Source organism: Rattus norvegicus, chromosome 9, assembly GCF_021556685.1.
Source record: "Rattus norvegicus strain SHRSP/BbbUtx chromosome 9, alternate assembly SHRSP_T2T, whole genome shotgun sequence".
Classification (NCBI taxonomy): domain Eukaryota; kingdom Metazoa; phylum Chordata; class Mammalia; order Rodentia; family Muridae; genus Rattus; species Rattus norvegicus.
In genome coordinates this window covers 102957451-102979302 of record NC_141542.1, presented here as the reverse complement: position 1 = coordinate 102979302, position 21852 = coordinate 102957451, and the positions used below count along the sequence as shown (strand labels likewise).

The 21852-nt window shown below is 51.9% G+C and overlaps 1 long non-coding RNA gene across 1 annotated transcript; it reads right to left on the bottom strand.

The window, feature by feature from the left end:
- Positions 1 to 824: 824 nt before the first annotated feature.
- LOC146768880 (uncharacterized) lies at positions 825 to 10915 on the bottom strand. The gene is given in 5 exon segments (NR_203071.1): positions 825 to 1059; positions 2343 to 2912; positions 2995 to 3155; positions 3858 to 3938; positions 10732 to 10915. It is a non-coding gene; the product is annotated as an uncharacterized LOC146768880 (long non-coding RNA).
- Positions 10916 to 21852: the final 10937 nt, after the last annotated feature.

Sequence of the window (21852 nt, the reverse complement as noted above, 5' to 3'; positions counted from 1 at the left end):
CTTTGAAGTCTCATCATCCCACTCTGAGTCTCCCTACTTCTGTGAAAGCAGCCCTTGTTACTGCGGCCGCTTCAAAGGGGCTGAGATGGGGAAGGAGAACTGACCGTTGGGCTGGGGGCCAGGCAGAGGGAGACTGGTGGGCAGGGGCTGGGAGGGGGAGATCCCCATCTGTTTCTGCCACCCTGGGGAGTCCACTGCTCTGCTGGAGCAGGCACTCTTGGAGGGAGGAGAGCTAGGGATAGGGGTGGGTGTCCTGGGCATACTCACCCCCTAAGCAAGCCATTGAACTTCCAGCCCCTCTGCCCCTAATTGCTTGCCAGTGTCCCTCCTCCGTGTGGCCATTTCTAAAGATGATCAAAGCATTCTAATTTGCGCCGTAATTGCTGCACTGGGGTAGCGGGGTGGGAAGAGGCAAAAGCAAGTGGGAGATGAAAGGCCCCACTGTGGCCCAGTTTGGGGAGCGTAGGACCCAGCAGTTTCTGAGTCTCTCCCAGACCCCCATCCCTGCCCGCTCAGTGTGTCCAGCATTGTTTTCAGTTGCCGTGACCCTGATCTGGCAGGAGGGGCTCTTGAAAGAAGGTTCATAAATAGGCAGCTGTCCCAATGGCCAGTCACCACCTGGGGTATGGCTGGACCTTTGGGTACAAACAAAAAAAAACTACCCTTGGCACCTTGATTTGTGCTGGCAGCGGGGCCATGTTGGTTAAGGATTTAGGTGCAGGAATTAGGACACGCTGTGTCCAGGGGCTGTGTGCTCTTCAAAGGGAACAGTATGTAGCCCGTCTCCCACCAACAGGATGCATCCAGGAAAGTGAAGAGAATGCTGGTTATAGATTGTTGTGTGTATTCAATGACACCAGGGATTGGAATTATCTACGAGTATCATGGGGGTAAATCTCAGGTGGTCTCCAAATTCTTAGCAGAGAGGTGTGGCTCCTGGGTGCCTGCTGAAGCTGCCCGGGCTAGAGTGGCCAGCATAGAACTCTCTTTCCTCACTCTGCCTTCTTAGCATGGGTCAGGCTTTGAGTCCAGTCTGAAGGAAGTAGACTCTTCTCTCACCTACACAGCAAAGGGCAGGGCACGGAAAAGGCACATCGTTTCAGATCTGGCTCCTACACGTTGAGAAGATCCCCCTCCCCACTCCACCCCATCCTTGTCTCAACTCAGATCTTACAAATTGTTAGGGGCCTGTGAAATCTCTTCCTGTGAGGCAAGATTCTCCCTTGGCTGATGTCAGAACAATTTTTCTATTCTCCCAGGGTGAGATTCCCTGGGCAGTTTTAATACCCAGGGGTAGGGTGGTACTTTTGTTTCAAGTCTCCAGGGAGCCAAATGGAAGGCCACAGCTCTTCCTCACCCCTCCTAAAGGTGGAGACAAGCCCTTAGCCCTAGTGTTTCTACTTTGAAAGGAGGAGGGGGAGAGCAGGGAACCTTGGGGGTTTTCTTCAATATATCTAGAAAGCCTTAGCGGGTTCAGGTGAGGAAGAAGGGTTGGGGGTGGGGAACACGGGTGGGAGGGATGGGAGGAGTGAAAGAGAAGGAATCCCCAGAAGCCAATGGTGTAGCCTCTTTATAGGTATGCTCTGGGCGGGCTCTGGGGGTGTGTATGGGGTGTTCCCTTCCCTCACTTAGGCCTCCACACAGACACTGAAGGTCCACCCCTCGCTGCATCACAAAGTCTCCTGACTCTGAAATCTCATGCATTTAATCGAGGCTCAGTCATGCCTAATCTACCTTGTATTTAAACCTAAATCAGCAGAGACAGGTTGAATCTGGTGAGTTTGGGGCCAACCTGGTCTACATAGTGAGTTTCAAACCAGCTAGAAATACACAGTGAGACCTTGTCTCAAAACAAAGAGATCAATGCCCCTTGATCTCCATGCTCTTCCTGGAGAAGGAGCAGAAGGGGGACAGGAGGATGTAGAAACTCCCAGGCTGTCTTTGAGGACAGAATCTCTACTTCTCACAGTAACACCTGCGTCAGCATCAGCTGGACCATTGGACACTGGGGTGGCTGTGAGCTGATGTCTGATGCAATGAAACTTGAGAGGAGACTGACATCAGAGCCTCTGTGGGATGAGAGGCCATTCAGCTGTGACTCAGAGAGCCCTGTGAGGCTGACTGTACTCCTGGGCGAGCTTCCATGAGTCACTTCCTGCTGGAGCCCAAATCATCTCCCCAAAGATATGCTGGAGTTCTAACCCCCTTACTCAGAATGTGACCTGACTAGAGCTATGCACCAGTGAAGAAGTTTGGGGTGCCCAGTCCAATGTGACGTAGAAACAGAGGCCATAGGATGAAGGTTGTGTGGTGATGCAAGCAGGAATCGAAGGGATACAGACCCAAGAATGATGAGACTTCCAGAAACACAGGGAGGAAGCTGTAATGTAGGGAGCAGGTTCCTGGCAGCAGCCAGGACTCTCCTGAGCCCTGGGTCTCAGAAATGTGGCTCTGTGTGACACCAGCCTCTGAGGAATGGATGTGTATTCATCTGGGAGGGCGGCTCAATATCTATCCTGCTGGGAAGATTAACAGAATTGATGCAGTTCAGTCTTCCTGCTAGGGGATGTCAGGGTCATCGCTCTGGGTCTCAAAGGTCACTGGGACGCTGTTGAACTGAATGAACAGGGAGGTAGAAAGGGAGCTGTGGCAACCCCTGAAAAGGAAAAAGGACATGGAAGGTGGCAGTGGGAGGGGGCTCCCCAGGGAGTGGGGGTGACCTGACTTCAGGGGATGGCTGGGAAGAGAGCCTTCCTCATGGCTAAGAGTTCCTTTCAGTTTGTCAGCTTTGCTTTTCACTCTGACCTTCCCACTTCCCCTAGGCTTTAGGAGGGACCTGGAGAGGTGGGGGTTCTGTCTAGGAGTGTGGGGTGCTGAAGCTGGGCTGCTTGCCACAGATCCGTGGATTGAGATTTGAACTCAGGACCTCTGGAAGAGCAGTCAGTGCTCTTAACCACTGAGCCATCTCTCCAGCCCCCGATCCGTGGATTGAGAAGCAGGGTTGTACTGGAATCTGCCAGAAGGGCTGGGGTGGGGGGGTGGGGCTAAGCAGACCCTACATCTCCCTTCCCTTCTTGCCAAGGCTGGCCTCAAACTTGAAGCCTTAGCCAGCCACAAGACCACCATGCGCAGATCTCCGTAGTTCACTGTCCAACCTGTAATGGAAAGAAAACAAACCATTTCATGGCCAGGATTCCTTTTCTTCTTCTCCTTCCCTCCCTCCCTCCCTCTCTCTCTTCCTCCCTCCCTCTGTCCCTCCCTCCATCCCTTTCTGTCCCCTCCTCTCCTTCTTGGTACTAGGGATTGAACCTACAGCTTTGCCCACAGCAGACAAATTACTTTCACATCAAACTACATCTCTAGCCTTCTTTTTAGTTAGTTATTGGTTTGTTTCTCCTTTTTTCTTTCTGTCTGTCTGAATCAGGATCTCAAGGAGCCTAGACTGGCCTCAAACTCACTGAATACAAAGGAGCCTCATCTCTACCCACCACATGCTGGGATTACAGCTTTGCCCCATGCCTGACATTCTCTCTTTACTTTGGTTTTGAGATGGTCTCACTACTTTGAACTCACTCTGTAGCCCAGGCTGGCCTGAATGTATATTCTCCAGCCTTAGACTCCCCAGTAGTGAGGATGACAGGGGTGTGTAAGCTTTTTTTCTTCATCCTCCTCACTCTCTTTCCCTCTTTACTCCCTCTCCTCCTGTCTTTTCTCTCGTTCTTTCTTCCTTCCCATCTGCCATCTCTCTTCATATATTTTCTTCCCTTTTTCTGAATGTGGTTTACGCTGTGTTTCTCTAATATTTGGTAACTGAACACCCTCATTTCCGTTATCCCTTGTGCTGGTTTAATACTGACCGTCAACTTGACAGGAACTAGGATCACCTTAGAGGCAAGTCGATGGGCATGTCCATGAGGGTGCTTCCAAGAAGGGTTGACCTGGTTGGGAAGACCCACGCTAACTGTAGGTGACACCCGACTGGGGCCACGGGCTTCAAACTAGGGGAAAGATGAGCACCCCAATCCTCCCAGTGTGAGCAGTGCAGTGTGAGCAGCTGCCTGTCATTTGTGTTGCCATGACAACCTTGCCATGATGGACTGTGCTCTTGAACCGTGAGCCAAAGCAAACCCCTCTTTGAGTTGCTGTTTTAGGTACTTGTCAAAGAGGAACGTAACAAATAAACCCTGCCAGTTGTGCAATATGTTTTTCTTGATCAGGATTTCAGATCTTCTTGTTAACATTAAATGGTCTTTTTATTTGTTTTGATTTTTTAAAAGATTTGTTTATTTTATGAGTCCACTGTAGGTGTCTTCAGAAGAGGGCATCAGATGGCTGTGAGCCACCATGTGGTTGCTGGGAAGTGAACTCTGGACCTGGAAGAGCAGCCAGTGCTTTTAACTGCCCTGCCATCTCTCCAGCCCTTGTTTTGATTTCCTGAGACACAGGTGTACACTGTGGTCCAGGCTGTCCCAGAACTCACTGTAAAGCCCAGGCTCACCTCAAACTCAAAGCAATCCTCCTGCCCCAGTCTTACAAGTGTCTGGGATTACAGGGGCAAGCCATTAAGTCTGACTTAAATGGTCTTTTAGGAGAAAAAAAAAAGTCTCTGGGGCCAGGGAGTGCTTGCCTGGTATGTAGTCCTCCCAAGACTCAGTCGGTGGAGGCAGGAAGATCAGAAGTTCAAGGTCATCGTAGTCTACATTGAGAGTTTGAAGCCTGGTGTGTCTGGGGTATGTGAGTCCCTGTATGTGTCTGGGAGCTGGGGGAGACTGAGAAGAAACACAAGAGTCATGTGACTCTCTTCAGGGTCACTTCTGTCCCTGCTTTCCACATAAATTAAAATTAAATTTTATCAATCCTATTAAAAATCTTCAGTTAGAGTCCTTCTTATGATGATATTAATTTCTATCAGTTTGTCTCTAAATGTCTATCTGCATCAATAAATGAGATTTCTGTGAAGAATGGCTGTTCATTAATATTAATAATGCTTAATTTCTTTCGTTCTTTTATTTATTTTCTTTAAAGACAGAGTGCCACTGTGCAACTCAGGCTGGCCTGAAACTCCAGGTCTTGCTGGCCTCCAGATGCTGGGAGGCCTACAGGAGCGTACCACCAGTCACCCAGCACCCAGCATCATCCAACACCCAGCATCTTCACCTGGGAGCTGAGACTCATTTTTACTTTAAAACTTCTTCCTTGTAGTTCCCTGCATGCTGGGAGCATGGGGGTAGTCTTTAAAACCACAGGTAGCGTGGGGCCAGTACAGGGCATCAAGAATGTCTTCTAAAAGTATGAGATAGAACCCCTTTCAGTGAATCAGTGTTTGTTGACGCATTATTTCATCCTCAAATATTTATTGGTGTAAAGCACTGACCAAACGAAGCAGGTCCATGAAACTCAAGGTAGTACAATGTACCAAAGCTTCGCCACGCCTGTTTAAGACTGCTACCATCCCTAGAGAAGACATCAGATCTGAGTGTACCTGCTCCTAAATCCTCTCCCCCCCCCCCCGGCCTCTGGGCCCCTGCCCGGGTTTCCTGGGGTACAAAGGAAGGGTTGGTGTCCAGGCTTTTCTTCCTGCTCACTGATGAATCTGAATCTGGCCATAAGGAAGTGGGGAGTCAGATGGAGAGTTAGGGGAGCTGCAGTGGCACCTGGGGGCCAGGGCCTGAAAATGGCAGGCGATATTCTGTGGTACTAGGGCCCTGAGGGGAAAAGGAAGAGAGTCCAGGGCTACCAGATTTCTTCAGTGTCTCTCGGGAATCTTGTCTCCTGATTCCAGAGTAGACAGAGCATGGGGTCTGCTGGCCTGGGACTCCTGGGAGTGGGGGGACCCAGATATCTCTCTCCTTTTGTTTTCAGTTTCTAGGCATGGAGGTAGAGAGGCTGCATATAGATACATATAGATCAAGGGACCCTCTGCAGGCCACACCCAGTTCTTGCTTAAAGTATCGGGCCCTGCCGCTAAGGACCAAGAAAGGTGGGTATCCAGGGTATGGACTAGAGCTGAGGAACAGTGTGCAAAGTCAATAAATCCCTGGAGGCAATTAGAGAGTAAGGCAGGAAAGGCTGTGCCCTTCCTCTTGTCAGCTGCAGCCACTGTCCTTACACACACACACACACACACACACACACACACACACACACAGAGTTACACGTACATCTCACACACATATATCTCTCACACACATACATCACACACACACTTACACATACATCACACACATATATCACACATACACACACTTGTACATACAGCTCACACACATACATCATACACACACTCACACATACATCACACACACTTACACATACATCACACACATATATCACACATACACACACTTGTACATACAGCTCACACACATACATTATACACACACTCACACATACATCACACACTTATACATCACACACGTATATCACACATACTTACACATACATCACACACATATATCACACACATACTTACACATACATCACACACATATATCACACACATACACATACATCACACACACACACACACACACACACACACACACACACACACACTACGAAGCCCTGAAGGGTGGGGCAACCTGGGAGGGGGTGCAGGGGCTGTTGCTGCTTTGCCTTGGTCTTGGGGATCCTAAAGAAAGAGACGGACGCTTGTAGATTGGGACCTACCTGGAACGGAAGGAATCTGGGGTGTTGGATGGAGAGGGCTACAGAGGGCCAGACCCTGCTGCTGTAGCCCCTGCCTCTTCTCACTGTTTCAGAGCCTGTAAATGGGCGGATAACTGGGAGGACTGACTCCAGGACCTGGTAGCCTAGCTCCTACATGACCTCAGGCTGTTTCTGCCTAGCCTTAGGCTGCCACACCCAGTGACCAGAAAGAGACAGAGGGAGATGAAAGGGCACAAGAGGACTCAGAAAGTTGAAGTGGGGTTATGGTCCCTCCAAGATGAGTCTTGCACACTTGAGGGGTAGCAACTCAGAGGAGGGCCTGGGTCAGGAAACTAGACCCCCACCCCTGTATCTCCCCAATCTGGACCTTGAACTGTCAAGTTGAGGATTGAGACTGCAGTCTCCTTCCTACCCCCAATTCTTAAGTCATTTGAGAAAAGATGACGGAGCAGGACCCTTGGGGTTGTCAAGTCCACGTTGGGGAGGGCTGGTCCCTGGGTCCCCGGTGTTCTGCTCCAGGGCCTGGCTAGGCCTGGCATCTTCCTTGAGGGTGCTGGCTTTTGAGTCATGCCCATTACCCTGACAATAAAGCCAGGCTGCGTGACTCCAGCAGCAGTGGAGCATCCTGCCCACCTGCAGGCACACCCAGATTGCATTTACTGAAATAAATTGCTGGAGAATATAAATCCTGCACACATGATTAATGGGAGACAGGGAGGGAGGCTGGCAGCCGCCATGAGGAGCCCCTGGGAACAGAGTGGCATTCCAGGCACAGAGCCAGCAGATGCAGGGCCTCCGGGAAGGGGATCTAGCAACTGTGCTTCCAACCGCTAGGGTCAGTGTGGTTCTCTCCAGGGCCACTGTACAGGGAGGATCTGGCCCTACAACTAAAGCCAGCCCCAGCCTAGCTCACCATCGAAGATGCAGAGGAGCCTACTCTGAGCTGGGAGCTGGAATAGATCTGGCTATTGGGGGTCCTGAGTGCCTATGTGTGGGAGGGGGTTATAAAGAGAAGGTCTCAGGAGGAGGTAAGGGGGCATGGAGGACCTGGTCAGCTGTTCAGCTCATCAGCAAATCACTTAAGGTCCCTCCAGCCTCAGGCTCCACATCTTTTCAATGGAGTCAAGCCCAGACCTCTGTCACTGGGCTGTTGAGAGATCAACAATGTTCCCTATGCAAAACCCCCATGAAGGTGCTGGCTACACAAGCACCATCTCAGACAGCAAATAGCAGGACTGTACATCTGTACCACCATCTCCAGCTTACAAGTATTTAAAAATACTATACTTTTGAAGGCTGGATAAACGACTGAGTGGGTAACTGTGTCTAAGCCTAAGGGCCAGCGTTCAATCCCAGAGACCCACATGGTTGAAGGGAAGAATTGACACCTGCAAGTTGTCCTCTGACCTGCACACACTTGATGTGACATAAGTTCACAGACAACAAACAAACAAAACATAACTAAAAATGTAATCAAAAAAATTCAGGAGCTGTTTGCCGCTGGTGGTTTCCAAGTGGAGCCTCTACCCACGATTAAGGAAGCCAGAAGTCCCGGTAGGCAGTGACTGTTCTCTTGCAGGCTCTGACCTCCCGCCCCGCTGGCTCAGGCCTAAGCGTTAACGCACAGGATGAGTCTGAACAAAGCAGCAGTAACATTTGCTGCATAGAAACCTGGGATGGACTGAGACTAAGGAGCTGTGGCCGTGATGAAAACAGACCAAACCAGACCCTGACCAGCAATGGTCGCTGTGCTTGCAATGAGGCTGAGACATTCGCAGGTGGGGACTCAGGAAAAGAGCAGAAACTTGGCCTTGGTGGGAGCCGGAGAAGCATTGGTGGCAGGCTCAGTGGCGGGACCTTGGCCACACTGTAGCCTGCTCAGCTGTGGAAGCCTGGCTGCGGTCAGGGAAACACTGGGGAGGAGAAGGAAATGATCAGGAAATGATCCCCTTGAGGGGCGCAGGGACCCTGGGTTGTTCAGAGGTTTTGATCCCCAAGTCACAGACCTTCCTCACGTAGGCGGCCCTGAGGAGGATTTGTAGGCGCGGGGCGCCTCCTGGTGGCTCGTTGCGAGAGATGCAGGCCTCATGAGGGCCGGGAAATTCTGGGTAGTGACGCCTCAAGGTACAGAACTGTCAAAGGACCCAGGACAAACCCAAGAGGTTTAGAGCAGGAGAACGTGGGGTGTGGTTCAGAAGCCCCTCCTTCTATGACACCTCCCCTTCAGGAGACTCCTTCAGACCTATGCAGCAGAAGGGGCATCTCTGTTTTGAGATCTCGAACTGCTTTTCTGCGCTCCAGTACCCCAACACTGGACCTCCGTCCCCAAATCACCTTCTTCCGGGTCAAGTGTAGCTCTGCAGGGCCAGCTTCCTGAGTAGTTGGACACATTTTCTGTGTTTCCTCTGTCTCGGGGAGTATGGAGGCTAACAGTTATGTGCCACCACAATTAGTTTAGGAGTAGTTGGGGATGGAAAACCCAGGGCTTTGAGCATGCTGGCAACCACTCTGCCCACTGAGCTGTATCCTGGCACAGTGCCTTGTTCAGCAGGGCTTAAGGGTTGTGAGTCTGTGACGTCAGAGGACTCCACCAAATAGGTTGCACCCAGAAAGCTGAGTTGGAGCCATAGGCAGTTTGGATTAGTGGTGGTAGCTGGCCCCTAGGCCTTTGCTCTATCCTAGATCAAGGATAAGCACCGCCTCCCTTCTTTCCCCTATTTCGCCCTTCCTCACCCCTCACCCCTCACTCCCTCCAACCCACCTTGGCCTTTTTAGTTCTGCCTGACCGTCCCCACTCAGGGAGGCTCATAGCTTTGGCTCTCCTGCACAAATGTGCTTCGGCAAGTGTAGAGAACAGACTGAGGGCATCAAAGCAGAGGGTTGGGATTCTGGGTGACCTCTGTGACCTCATAAGGCATTTATTTGTATTGCTTACTTCACTGAGTTTCCTAGGAGGCCCATTTAACAGACCAGTATATTGAGGCACAGAGAGTTGGATACTTTCCCAGGTCTGGACGGGAACCACTAGGAGACTCCTCTGAGGAGAGAAATGGTACTTGCTGAGACTTGCTCCGGGGTTCACATTGGTTATACAGACACTGTAGGACCTTGGGGAGCAGGGGGATAAAATTAGCATTCACTTATGAAGTTTATTGAACCTGCCTATTCTAGGCATTCCACAAATGGAGTTCCTAAAACCAAGGCACAATCACTAGACTCTCAGATCTAGGGCCCTGAACAAGGCCCAGCAAGACTGTCACGCACCCTGCTTGAGTCACAGCACAGGGATGGACACACCAGTGGAGAAGGCAGGCTCAGGATGTGGGGGGAAGGCAGGCTCAGGATGTGGGGGGGGATTGTAAAGCAGAGAGAGGGCATTACCCCTGGACTTCTCTGGAGTCCAGTGCTTCCCTTTTGTTCTGATAGCCTCTGTCTGTGCCCCACTGACTTCAAACCTTCCCCCTGCCCAGGTCCATCTCCTCCCTGAGAGACTCTTCCCCAGTCAGTCCCTCTGGGATCAGCTACAGGCAGCAGAGTCTACTGAGGACAGATCACAGGGTACCTGCCCTAGGCACAGCTCATGGGAACAGGGCTCCCTCCCCGCCAGCCTGACAGCAAGGCCACCTCTGTTAGGACTTCCAGACTTAGCCACTGTCCTTTCAGAACTAAGAGGGACATCAAAGGACCAGCCACTGGGTGGTGCCCTGCCTCTCGGTGGTGTTCTCCAGAGGTCTAGGGCTTCAGCCTCCTCCCCTGGGGCTGTCTGCTCCCCAAGTCCGGTCTGTATACTCTCCCTCCTCTTTCTGCTACCTCTCTGCCTGGGGCTCTGTCTCCTTGTCTTTCTGACACAGTCCTTCTGTCACAGTGCTCCTCCCTTCCGTGTCTTTTACCACCTCCTTCCCTTCCCCAGGTCCCTTGCGACCCTCCCCCATTCCACAGCTCTCTTAGTGCCCAGTCTTTTCCAGGTTTCCTTTTCAGAGCGATTCCCTGTTTTGCAGAGGCAGGAGCACGTCCCCACCAACCCTGGCCGGCCTAATATCTTAATGCAAAGCCATTACTCACCGAGAGTCCAGGCAGGGCAGGCCTCTCCCCCCCCTCGTTTGTCATCCAGAGTGAAGCCTCTGCGCTGTTCCTCTGGGACCAGATTAAGGGACTGACAGGCTAGATGAGCAAATTTAGTTGCAGCCCGCCCCTGCCCCCTCACTCCTCCGGCCTCAGCCTCCCATGCTCTGGGTCCCCAAACTGTGGCGCCAGCTTCGGTAGGAGGGCCTGGGGACAGATATAGCTCTGTTTCAGTTCCTCCAATGCCCAGCAAGGGGTGAGGCCTACAGGCCTGTGCTTCTGAGGAAGAGAAGGGATAACAAGCCAGGTCTAAAGTGGTCTGGACTTCTGTGGCTTGGTGAGCATCTAAGATAAAAATGTAACTAATGCTGATGGTCCTTAGAGCCCGCCAGCTCTGTTTGAAGCATGGGATTCATTCCTGCAATCTTTGCAATGCTATGTGACGGGTACTGTGACTATGCCCCCTTTTCACACAGAGAGGCTGTGTGACTTGGCTAGGGTCACACAGCAAAGTCTACCTATGAGGCTTAGTGCTTTGTACCTTTGTCAGTTTCCAACACTGAGGGAGCGGCTCTAGGGTGCCACCATTTTACACAACTCTAGAGCCTTCTCAGTGGCTTTACCCCACTGTAGTCCTGCTCTTGCTTCCTGAGGAAAGGGTGCTGTCTATACCACTGGCCAAAACCAGTCATGGAAGCAGAAGTGTGAGGCTCCCCTCACCTGGTCTGTCTTACCGTCCTGCTGCATCTGAGGGTTCACATCCTCACGTAGGGTTCTTAGTCTGCAACACACTGTCCAGTGCAACTATGCGTCCTTTTTATCTCACTGCTTAGAACCTGCTCCCTGCACCCCCAGGAACTAGGGCCCAGAGCCCAGAGCTGAAAGCCCAAGTTTGCCCCCGTGTGAGGAGTGGGGAAGAAGCCAGGAAGTCCACCTGGAGCCTTTCTGTTGCTATCTGGACACCAACTCTTTCCACCTTCCCCATCAGCCTAGTTCCCATAGTAACCACCAGTTTGCTGTCTCCTAGCAACAAAGTGGTCCTTAGAGGGGGAGGCAGAGCAGCAGAGTGACTGACATTAAAGGCCAGAGCATTTGAGTTCAAATCCAGGCCAGGGCGGATTGTAGCTGTCGAGGTCTTTGGTCAGCCACTTACCCTCCTTGAACCTCTGCTTTCCCATCTGTGAAACGGGGAGGCTATTGCTCAAGGATCAATCATTTAGCTAAGAATCTGAAATGGTAAAGGGTACCCAAAGGTGGGGACTGAACAAAAGAGGACCAGCTGGTAAGCCCTAGACCCTGGTGGAATGAGCTGAAGTGTGGGCAGGAGCCCCTGGGTGCTGGGGCCTCTTCAAAGAAGCAACCCCGGTTTGTCCCATCTCACTCAGGCTCTCTGGCTCTTAAGATCAGTTCCATACAGTTATGAACAGCAGCCAAGACCAACTTCAGGCAGAGGGGCAATTACCCGACCCCAATGTTTAGGGATAAATTCTCTGAGGTTGGCTGGAGGTGGTCATAGGGGAGGGAAAGATAACCCACTTCCCAGATTGGGAAATTAGCTGTGCTTTTTGGCTTCTCTGCTCTTTGCGGGAGGAGGGAAATGGTGTCAACAAGAATGGCTCCTACAGAGGTGTGTCAGCAGTGGGTCCTCTGGCAGGGGCACAGTTTTGTGTCTCCAGCCCTGGTTCTTGGAGCCTGGTTTTTAACCAGCCCTTGGGGGCCTCTGGTCCCAGGTCCTCACGGTGCAGGGGGAAGGGAAGGTTGAGTGGGACATTGACCTACATTCACACATCACTGCGTCTCCCGCACCAGCCTAGGTGTGAGCCCCCTAAGCGGCCCTCCAGTCTGAGCCTCCCCCCACCTTGCCCAGCCCCCCTCCCAGGGGCCAGGCCCGAGGTCGCTGCGGCAGCTCCGGCCGCCTGATTCAATTAACTAATTCCCGACAAGACAGATGTGCAATTCTGCGTCGCCTGCCATTAGGTGGAGATGAAGCACCCTGCGGGAGGAGGGAAAAAGAGAGCGGCGGGGGCGGGGCAATGACGTCACAGCCCACAGGCTGACGTCACGGGCGGCCGGCTCAGTGTCCCGCAGCGACCTAGAAGGCCCGTATGCATCACTCTGTAAGGAGCCAGTACTTGTTTCCTGCACAAGTCTAGGTCTCAGGGTCTCTGGAATCTACAGTGGGTTCATGATTGGGTCCATCTGGACTGACGCCTAAGGGTTTCTCCACTCTTCACCACCCCGAGTCATTGAATTTGCGGTAGTCCCCACTCAACCCATACCACCACCCGCTCCATTATTTCTTCTTATTTAGGGTAGTGTTTTCTGTGGGCACATGCTGGTTACCCGAGGGTGAGGGCTTCTCTCTCTCTCTCTCTCTCTCTCTCTCTCTCTCTCTCTCTCCATCAAGGCATGCACACACGTGTACGTGTACACAGACCTATACCTGTAAAGGTGGGGGGGCATACACAAGTATGCCAAGGCGTCTTCCCAGCCACATGCAAGTCTCGAGTCTTACTGGGCTAGAGCTCTTGGAGGTGCTTAGCTTTGCAAAAGCCTCAAAGAGGAAGCTCAGCTTTTCTCAGCCAGACTCTAAGGAGCATTAGAGCCCAGGTTGGGGAAGGGGCAGGAGAGGGGGATGGGAGCCTTGTCAAGGACACTAGCAAGGAAAGGGAAGAAAAAAAAATGAAGTGGAAGAAATAAAATCAAAAGGCTTTTAAGGCTGCTCTCCCCAAGCAGTTGATGTCTTGGCTGCGATTGCCGGCAATGAAATATTGTGCTCTCTGATCGCTTAATGCACAGAGCCCAGCAGCCCCCTCCCCACTGCCTGTGGCGGCTTCTCCCCTCCCCCTCTCCAGCCCCCTCCCCCTCTCCCCTGGCAACGCAGCCTCCCTGCTCTTATACGAGCCCAGGGCTTGAGGTAGAGTGCAGCTTAGCACTGCTTAGGACCAGCCCTGGGAAGCCATAGATTGTTAGGGATGCTGCCCAGCCTGGACAGGAGAGAGAAGCCCAGCTCCAGGCTAAGGCACCAGTGCCCTCTCCCTGCAGTATGCTGGCTTGAGGAATTTTTTTTTGAGATGTGAGGGCACACCTTCAGACAGATGGAAAAAGGAAATCGGGACCCCTTGGTGGCACATAGGGGATCCCCAGCTACAGAGCCCTTAGAACATGGTGACTCGGGGTTGAGACCCTTGAGTGATGGGTGATGGGGTGGGCAGATGGCTGAAGGGTGTCTGGCCTGATTCTCGATCTATAGTCACGATGGAGCATGGTGACAGTGAGAAGGCCTGACTTTAAACCTCAACTCTTCCTCTCGACTCCTGTCACTTTCTGGCCGCATGACCTTGAGCGAGCACAGCACCTCGTGCCTAAGTTCCACATCAGGAAGGATGGAAAAAAATAATAGGAATGGCCTCATAGGGTTATGGAGGATTAAAAGAGGAAAATATATGCAAAGTGCTCAGCACAGGAGGGGCCTGTAAGTGGGGGTAATTATCTCTGTAATCTCCCCAATAGCTCCACCTCCCCTGGCTGGACCAGGAGGCTCCAGGCTGGAGCAGGCAGAGAGGTGGGGGAGTGCCTGCAGCCCCTTCTCTTCCCATCCTCCTCAGCTCTCCCACCCCACCCTACCCTCAGGCAACTGTTCACTCCGTGAGCCTTTCTGTCAGGGCCGCCAAATTGGCCAAATCTCCGTAATGCTAAAAAATTGGTCCATTAGCTGGCAGGGAACATTGACAGCCATGAGCATGACTGCTGTAGCATCCAGAGGTGGATGCTAAGGGTGGTGGGGGGTACCAGGGCTTCTTCAGGGAAGCCAGCCAGGTGTGCATATGGGCGTGTGTGTGTGTGTGTGTGTGTGTGTGTGTGTGTGTGTGTGTGTGTGTGGTGTCCCTGCCTCGGTGTGCCTGACATACTGCCGAGAGCTTTCATTGCATTGCCTTGTGTGAATCCTACAGTTCCCTCAGAGGTTGGCCCTGCTGGGATTCCCTCGTAACTGATGAGGATGCTAAGGCTGAGAGACAGGGAGAGCTCCAGCTCAGCGAGTGTTGGCAGGGGACACCTTTCCTACTCTCAGATTCCATTGGTTTCTGTAGACTTCACTGTCCCCCAAATGCAGCCTGGGCTGTTTTCCCAAGCTCTTTAACCTTGCTCTGAAGCTGGTCTCTTGGGAGGAGGAACTTTCTAGACACAGCACCCACACTGGGCCATTGCCCAGCCTTCATCAACGGCTCTTCTCTGCTTTCCTGGACAGTACCCTCCTCCGGATCTCAGCAAATCAGGGGAGGTCTTATCACCCCCATTTTTTCAGATAAAGACAACAAGCCTCACGGAGGCCAAGTATCCTGTACACAGCTAGTGAATGCTGGTGCTGAGATTTCAACTAGAACATTCTCATCTCATTTGAGATGTCAGTCAGTTTCTCCAGTGATGGAGAGCTCCCTTGACTGGGGGTTACAACCCACCTGAGGAGGGCTTTTACTCCTAAGGTTTCTACTCATTCTTTCCGTCTGTGTGACACACTGGGGGACACAAATTGAGACCCTTCCTGCCCAGAGCCCATGCTGCTGCACAAGACAGAGGCATCCCCTGTCCTCTGCAGAGACCCAGGGGGTCCCCAGCGTCTTCCCTCCATTCCTGGATCACTTACCTCTAGACCACAGAGCTACCATGATGGACAGGAGGAGGTGCAAGTTGTCATCCTTGGATTTAAGAGGGGAGTACCTGTAGATGGGCCTCAGGATCCCTGATCCTTCCTCTACTATCCCTCAAGTATCCCAAACATGCCCATCCCAGTACTTCCAAAAAACAAAACATACCACAAAGGACATGATGAGACGCTGAAGATGTGACTGCTCTCCCGAGCCTCCCTAAGTGACAAATACACTAGGGTCAATGGGACCCAAGGACAGGTGAGGCTGAGGAGAGAAGGTTGGCAGGCTGGAAAGAAAGGAGTTTTCTCTTGGCTGTTATCTACCCTGTGTCCTTGGCTGTTGCCTGGCTGGGCTGTCGAGTACCCACTGACCTCACTGTCTGTATGAACTGGCTGAAAGCACTCCCTCCCACATGATAGTCTGAAACCACAGCACTGATGGTCTTGCTGGGGAGGAATCAGATCTGAGAGAGGATCCCTAATGATGGGACACGAATGGGTTTGCCTTACTTCCCTGCTCTCTACCATGTGGGGATGGAGCAGGAAGATTGCCTTCTACAAAAAGGAACAGGTCCTCAGCAGAACCTGTCCATGTCAGCTCCCTGACCCATACATACTCCCAGCCTTCCAAACACGTATCCCAGGCCTACTGTGTTTGTTACAGCAATCCCAACTGGACACAGTTCAACCTCAGAGTGGCCACCACTGGTGATCGGTGCCTCCTAGAGCTGATCATGGCTCACAAAATGGGGCTGTCTGCCTTCCATTGTACTGGAGACAAAAACCGGAATTCAGGACTGGGAAAATGACTCATGTGTTAAACTGCACGCTGTGTAAACACAGGGGACCCCTCCCCCGTCCAGTTCTCTAGAACCCATGTTCAAAACAAAAGCAAAAACAGGCTCAGCAGTGCGTGCCTGTAAATCCCGGCACCAAAGAGGGAGAGAGTCTATCTCAAAAGATAAGTTGGAGGGACTGGAGAGGTGGCTCAGTGCTTAAAGAGCACTGGTTGCTCTTGCAGAGGACCTGGGTTCTGTTCTTGGCACCCACATGGTGGTTTCTCCAGTTCCAGGGAATCTAATGCATTCCTCCAACCTCCACTGGCACCCAGCAAGTCCACTGTGCATACACATACATGCATGTAGGACTCCCATACATATAAAATACATATAACAAAAAATAGCACAGCAAGCAATTGGGGAAGGCACATGACATGACTCCAGTCTCTGGCTTCTGCATGGGTGCATTTCTAAAACAAACAAACTCCAAAACAAACAAAACCCTGGTCTTCAGCTTACCTATTTCTTTTAAAATACTTTAATTTTATGTGTATGGATGTTTTGTCTGGATGTATTTGAGCCATGTGCTTGCCTGGGACTTGCGGAGATCAGAAGAGGGTGTTGGATGGCTGGGAACCACCATGTGGTTGCTGAGGATTGAACCCAGGTCCTCTGGAAGAGCAACAAGGGCTCTTAACCACTGAGCCATCCCTCCACTCCCTTAGCTTGAATCTCAGTGGCTTTTCTTGGAGTTATTCCTCCCCTGTAGCTCTGGTGAAGCCAGCCAGGGGAGGACTGGGAGCAAGGCTGTTAAGCATTTATTAGAGTGACAAGAGGCTGTCTGCTAAGGAAACTGAACTAAGTAATGGGCACACCTCTGTCTCTGTTGCTTCCTAAGTAATCCTAATGGACCGCTCTTTTCCTTTCCCTTTGACATGGCCTCTGGACCGACAGTGGTGCTGTGTAGCAATTATAACTTTGAACTGGGGTCAAGCAGTTCAGACTCAAATCCTGCCTTGGAGGCTTTAGGTAAGCTCCTTGGTTGCAAGGCTTGGTCTGTCCACCTGAGAAATTAGATCACAGAGGTCTCACTCTGAGAAGTCAATGAGATTAGATAGTGCTAGGTACCGGGTGGGTCCTGATGGTGATGGCGGCGTTGCTAGCACTGGTGATGGGATGGCGATGACAGGATGTTGATGCCCATGGTAGAGATGATGATGAATTCTACAAAGACGAGGATAATAGATGAGCTGATGGTGGTACTGATGGGGGTACTGGTGGGGGTACTGGTGGGGGTACTGGTGGGGATACTGGTGGGGGTACTGGTGGGGGTACTGATGGGGTACTGGTGGGGGTAATGGTGGGGGTACTGGTGGGGGTACTGATGGGAGTACTGATGGGGTAATGATGGGGTACTGATGGGGGTACTGATGGTAATGATGGGGTACTGATGGGGGTACTGATGGTGGTGGAGAAGGGGATGGAGGTATGGATGGATTGACGCTATACCAGGCCACATTGAAAGAAGAGAATCAGCAGATAGGAAGTGGGGTGGAGCAGTACAAGAAACACAGAGGTGGGGTTCAGTTGGCCTTGGGTCTGCCTCCTCCACCCCTGCCACTGAAGCCTATGTGCTATTAATCCACCGTCTCCAGCAATCCTAGGAGAAGGCAGGGGACCTTCTGCTTTCTAGCCTGACTCTGGCTGGGTAAATGGCTAGGCTTGTCTGATTATGGCCAGTGCAAGTCGTGACTATTCTGCTCCAGGGGTCTGTCCTCAGGTAACCACAGTCTAGAGGGATGTGCATGGATTGATGCCTGACTGCAGGTATTGTCATGCACCTCAAAACTGTGCCCTTTCCCCCGGGGCTCCAAGGAGAGTCAGGGTAGGGCTGTGGAACTCTAGGAGGAGACAGGTATGTGGCTGGATGGGTAGGCACGTTGATCTGATGCTTTTGGGTTTAGAGTCTGTTCAGTTCAGATCCTGTCCTGCTAGGGATTAAGAAGCCAGGGAGGGGTTCCTGGCTCTTCCTCTCTCCTGGGATACTGGTGGTATCTCCACAGGAGTAGTTGTTTTTTGCAAGTTGAACAGCCAGCAAACACCTGTGTGGAGGAAACTCCCAGAGTTGGTGCTGTGTTCATTATCATGGCCTTTCTTGGCTCCACAGGCTGTGATCTGGACAATACTCAGGTGCTCATAGGCTGGACCATGGGCCAGACCGAGGTCTCCTGGCAGGCTGGTCGGGCTCAGTACTTCACCCTCTGACTCCTGCATGTGCCTAGCTCTCTATTGCCTCCTGGCTCCCCCCCTGTGCCCTCTCCGCAGCCTGGCAAGGGCCCTGACGTGTGAAATAAAAAGGCATTTTAATTACCTCTCAGCAAAACAGCAATTAGAGAGAATCACAGCACAACAGCACCCCCTCCACTCCCCGCACCAGGCCCGCCTTCTGCCCTTCTCTCCAGTTCCCATCTAGCTCAGAGGCTGGATGTCATGGGAAGTCTTCCAGTCCGATTCAGCACCTTTGTTCCCTAGGAGGGAGTGGGCGCTAGGAGGTTAGGTCTAAAGAGTGCAAGAGACTGCATAGGAAGAGCCCCCAAAACCAAGGGCAGGCTTTGTGCCTACATCTTAGAGACAGCGAGTAGCCAACTCTTTGAGGTCCAGGTGGGTACCATGTATATGTGTTCCTGATGTCCTGGTGCCAGCTGGTGCCTGTGTGCTGTAACCAGCACATGAACATACTGTGTGCTAGCAGCCTGTCAGCTACCTGGGTCAACATAACCTCAGGAAGACAACACTGCACCGGGCAGGCAGCACATTTCCCTCAACGGGCTTTTAAAATAATTGCCTGGAGCCCTGAGATGTGGCTCTCTGCCCGCTGGCCAGCCCCACCCCAAGGCTCTGCTGCAGGGGTCACATCAATGTCCATCTGCACAGTCTGGGGCTCCTAAGCTACATTTTCAGGGAGGCGGGGTGTACTGCTGGGATGTCCCCATGGGTGGCCTGAGGCTGGGGGGTGGCGGGTGGTGGGTGGCTGATTGAAGTGGTAATTGCAGGCAGCAGGCCCTAGCTAATGCATGTTATGATTAAGCCCATTACTGAGGGAGGCAGCTCAAGCGTGGGGGCGGGGGCGGGAAGTGGGGGAGGTGACCGTGGGGGTGACTGACAGCTTTTCTCATGGGGGAGGGAGCAGGTGGCCATTGCTTCCTCTGCATCTCACCTCTCTCCCCAGAACTGCTTTGCAGAGAGGAGAGAGGGCTTCAAGCCCCACTCAGGTGTCCAGAGGCCAGCCTGCAGAGCAGCAGTTCCTGGCCATTCATCCTGGGGTTCTTAATGCTGGGAGACCTCTCAGCCTTGCTGCTGGGGGCATTGTCATTGGGTTGCGGGGTCAGACTGGCTGTAGCTGGATGGGCATCAGGGACAGGTTCCATTTGCCTCATCAGGTATTACAGCTGCGGGTCCAGCAGCCACATGCCAATGACTTTGGAAGGGGTGGGTCAATTCGCTGGTCTTCTATCATGTCAGCATGAAATCTGACTTACTTGTCTATGGTGAGTATTTTAGGATTTTCATTGAACAGAGTAGTTGCACGATTTTCCAAAGAACACACAGCAAAGCCTAGATTAGACCCTGGGCAACTCTTGCATCTTGACTAGGCTACAGATCGGCTGGGTGGCTTTGTGGAATTCATGGTATCTTGGTTGTATTCTCTGTAAAATAGGGGAATCATGGTGCTCACTCTTGGAATCATTCTGGGAACTGAAGAAGATAAACTTAGCCTTAGAGGTTCAGAGTTAGGCTTCTGCTACTGTGATAAACACCACGACCAAAAGCAACTTGGGGAAGAAAGGGCTTGTTTCAGCTTATAGTCCTTCGTGACGGGACATCATGGCAGGAACTCAAGCAGGAACCTGGAAGCAGGAACTGAAACAGAGACCATGGAGGAATGCTGCTTGTTGCCTTGCTCCCATGACTTGCTCACTCTGCTCTCTTATAGAACCCAGAACCACCCACCCAGGGATAGCACCACCCACAATGGGCTGGGCCCTCCCATAGTAGTCATTAATCAGGGAAATGTCCCACAGACTTCAATCCAAGGGACACATTTTCTCAGTTGAAGTCTTTTCGTCCCAGATGATCCCAGTGTCTTCAAAGTTGACAAACAAACAAAAGCCAAACAATGTAACCAGGTTAGGTCAGTGCTTGATGCTCATGTGTTGGCGTTAGCTTTTGTGAAAAGGTTTTGAAGACTCAAGGAGGATTCCAATGAGTTGACCTCAAAATGGGGGATATTGTTAGTATGAATTGACCTAGCATGTGAGCACTTTACAGCAGAATATTCTCTTGGTTGTTCAGTGTGATCCAGTAGATGTTCAGATTAGCTCTAAAGCCCTGTTATTGGCTTTAGAGATGCTGATAAGAAATGCAGGTGTCCCTAGCATCCCTCAGTGGACAGCAAGCCTGAGGTAGAAACCTGAGGCATCTAGCTAAAAGGAAGAGAATTCTGCCCCACCAGTGAGCATAGGGAAAGACCCTGAGCCTCAGGGGAGAGTGACAGTCGAGGTTGACACCTTGATCTAAGTCTAGTGGAACACTGAGCACAAAAATATAGTCAGCCACACCTGGGCCAGGAGCAAAGAGACTGTGAAGGTGTCCAGCTGTGCTCTAATGACTGTTTGGGGCAGCTTTGTTAGACAGCAATAGACAACAAGAACTTCCTTTGGCAACAGTGTCAAAGGTCCTGGCTATCTTTCCAGGAGGGACTTTGGAACCAGTCTGATGGGAGTCGCAGATGTGACCGGGATTCTAGACTGATGGACCTAGTTGCTGGCTAACTCTGTGAGGCCAGAGTGTCCGCTTCAGGGGCCAGCAATGGATGAAGGCTGGGCAGGAATTTACCACCAACGTTCTATGCTCAGGGGTCAGCCTGGAACCTGGGGGGTCCTGGAATCCTGCCTCTTGTTTACGGAGGATACTGTAAATGAGATACCCTTGCTAAGCCCTGTTCCAGTCTACGTCTGGATGGGTGGGTGCAGAGCATAGAGCTAGGCATGGACATTCATGGTATGACACAGGTGCCTCCTTGAGCCCTGAGCTCTGTTCTGGTTCTCCATTCTACCAGGTCTCTGCCTGCCCTGGACACACTCAGACATTCTAGAAAGCCCCACCCAGGGCCAGAGCCAGACATAGCCACCTGAGATTCCGTGTCCCCTCCCCTCTGCAGAGTCCCTTTCCTGAAAGGGACAATTAGTGGCTCAGCTTTAATTATCTAACAATCCCCTTCAGCTCCAATCACTTGAAATGATGATGAAGTGCTGGGGGAGGGGACTGGGAGACCCTCTGAGCCAAGGAAAATTTCATTTGGGTCCTTTTGGTTACCTCCTTGCAGTAATGGGCAGTGGCTATGGTGGCCCTGATAGGAAAGGGTGCCGAAGTTGTGAGGTCCAATGCCACACAGCCCCCGATGCCCTGCTCTCGTTCCTGTCTGCTGCGAGAGCCGAGCTGACTTTCCATCAAAATGGTTAGCCCCAGAGGCCCACCTGTCAGAGTTGCAGGCTTCCAAACTCTGCTTCCCAATACCACATCCATTCTCCCTCTGGTTGATACTGCCTAGTGTGCTCTATTGGGTTGGACTATCCAGGGTCAGAGCCAGGCCTAGCCAGCCCCTGAGACTGACCCTGAGCCTGGTGCCCAAGC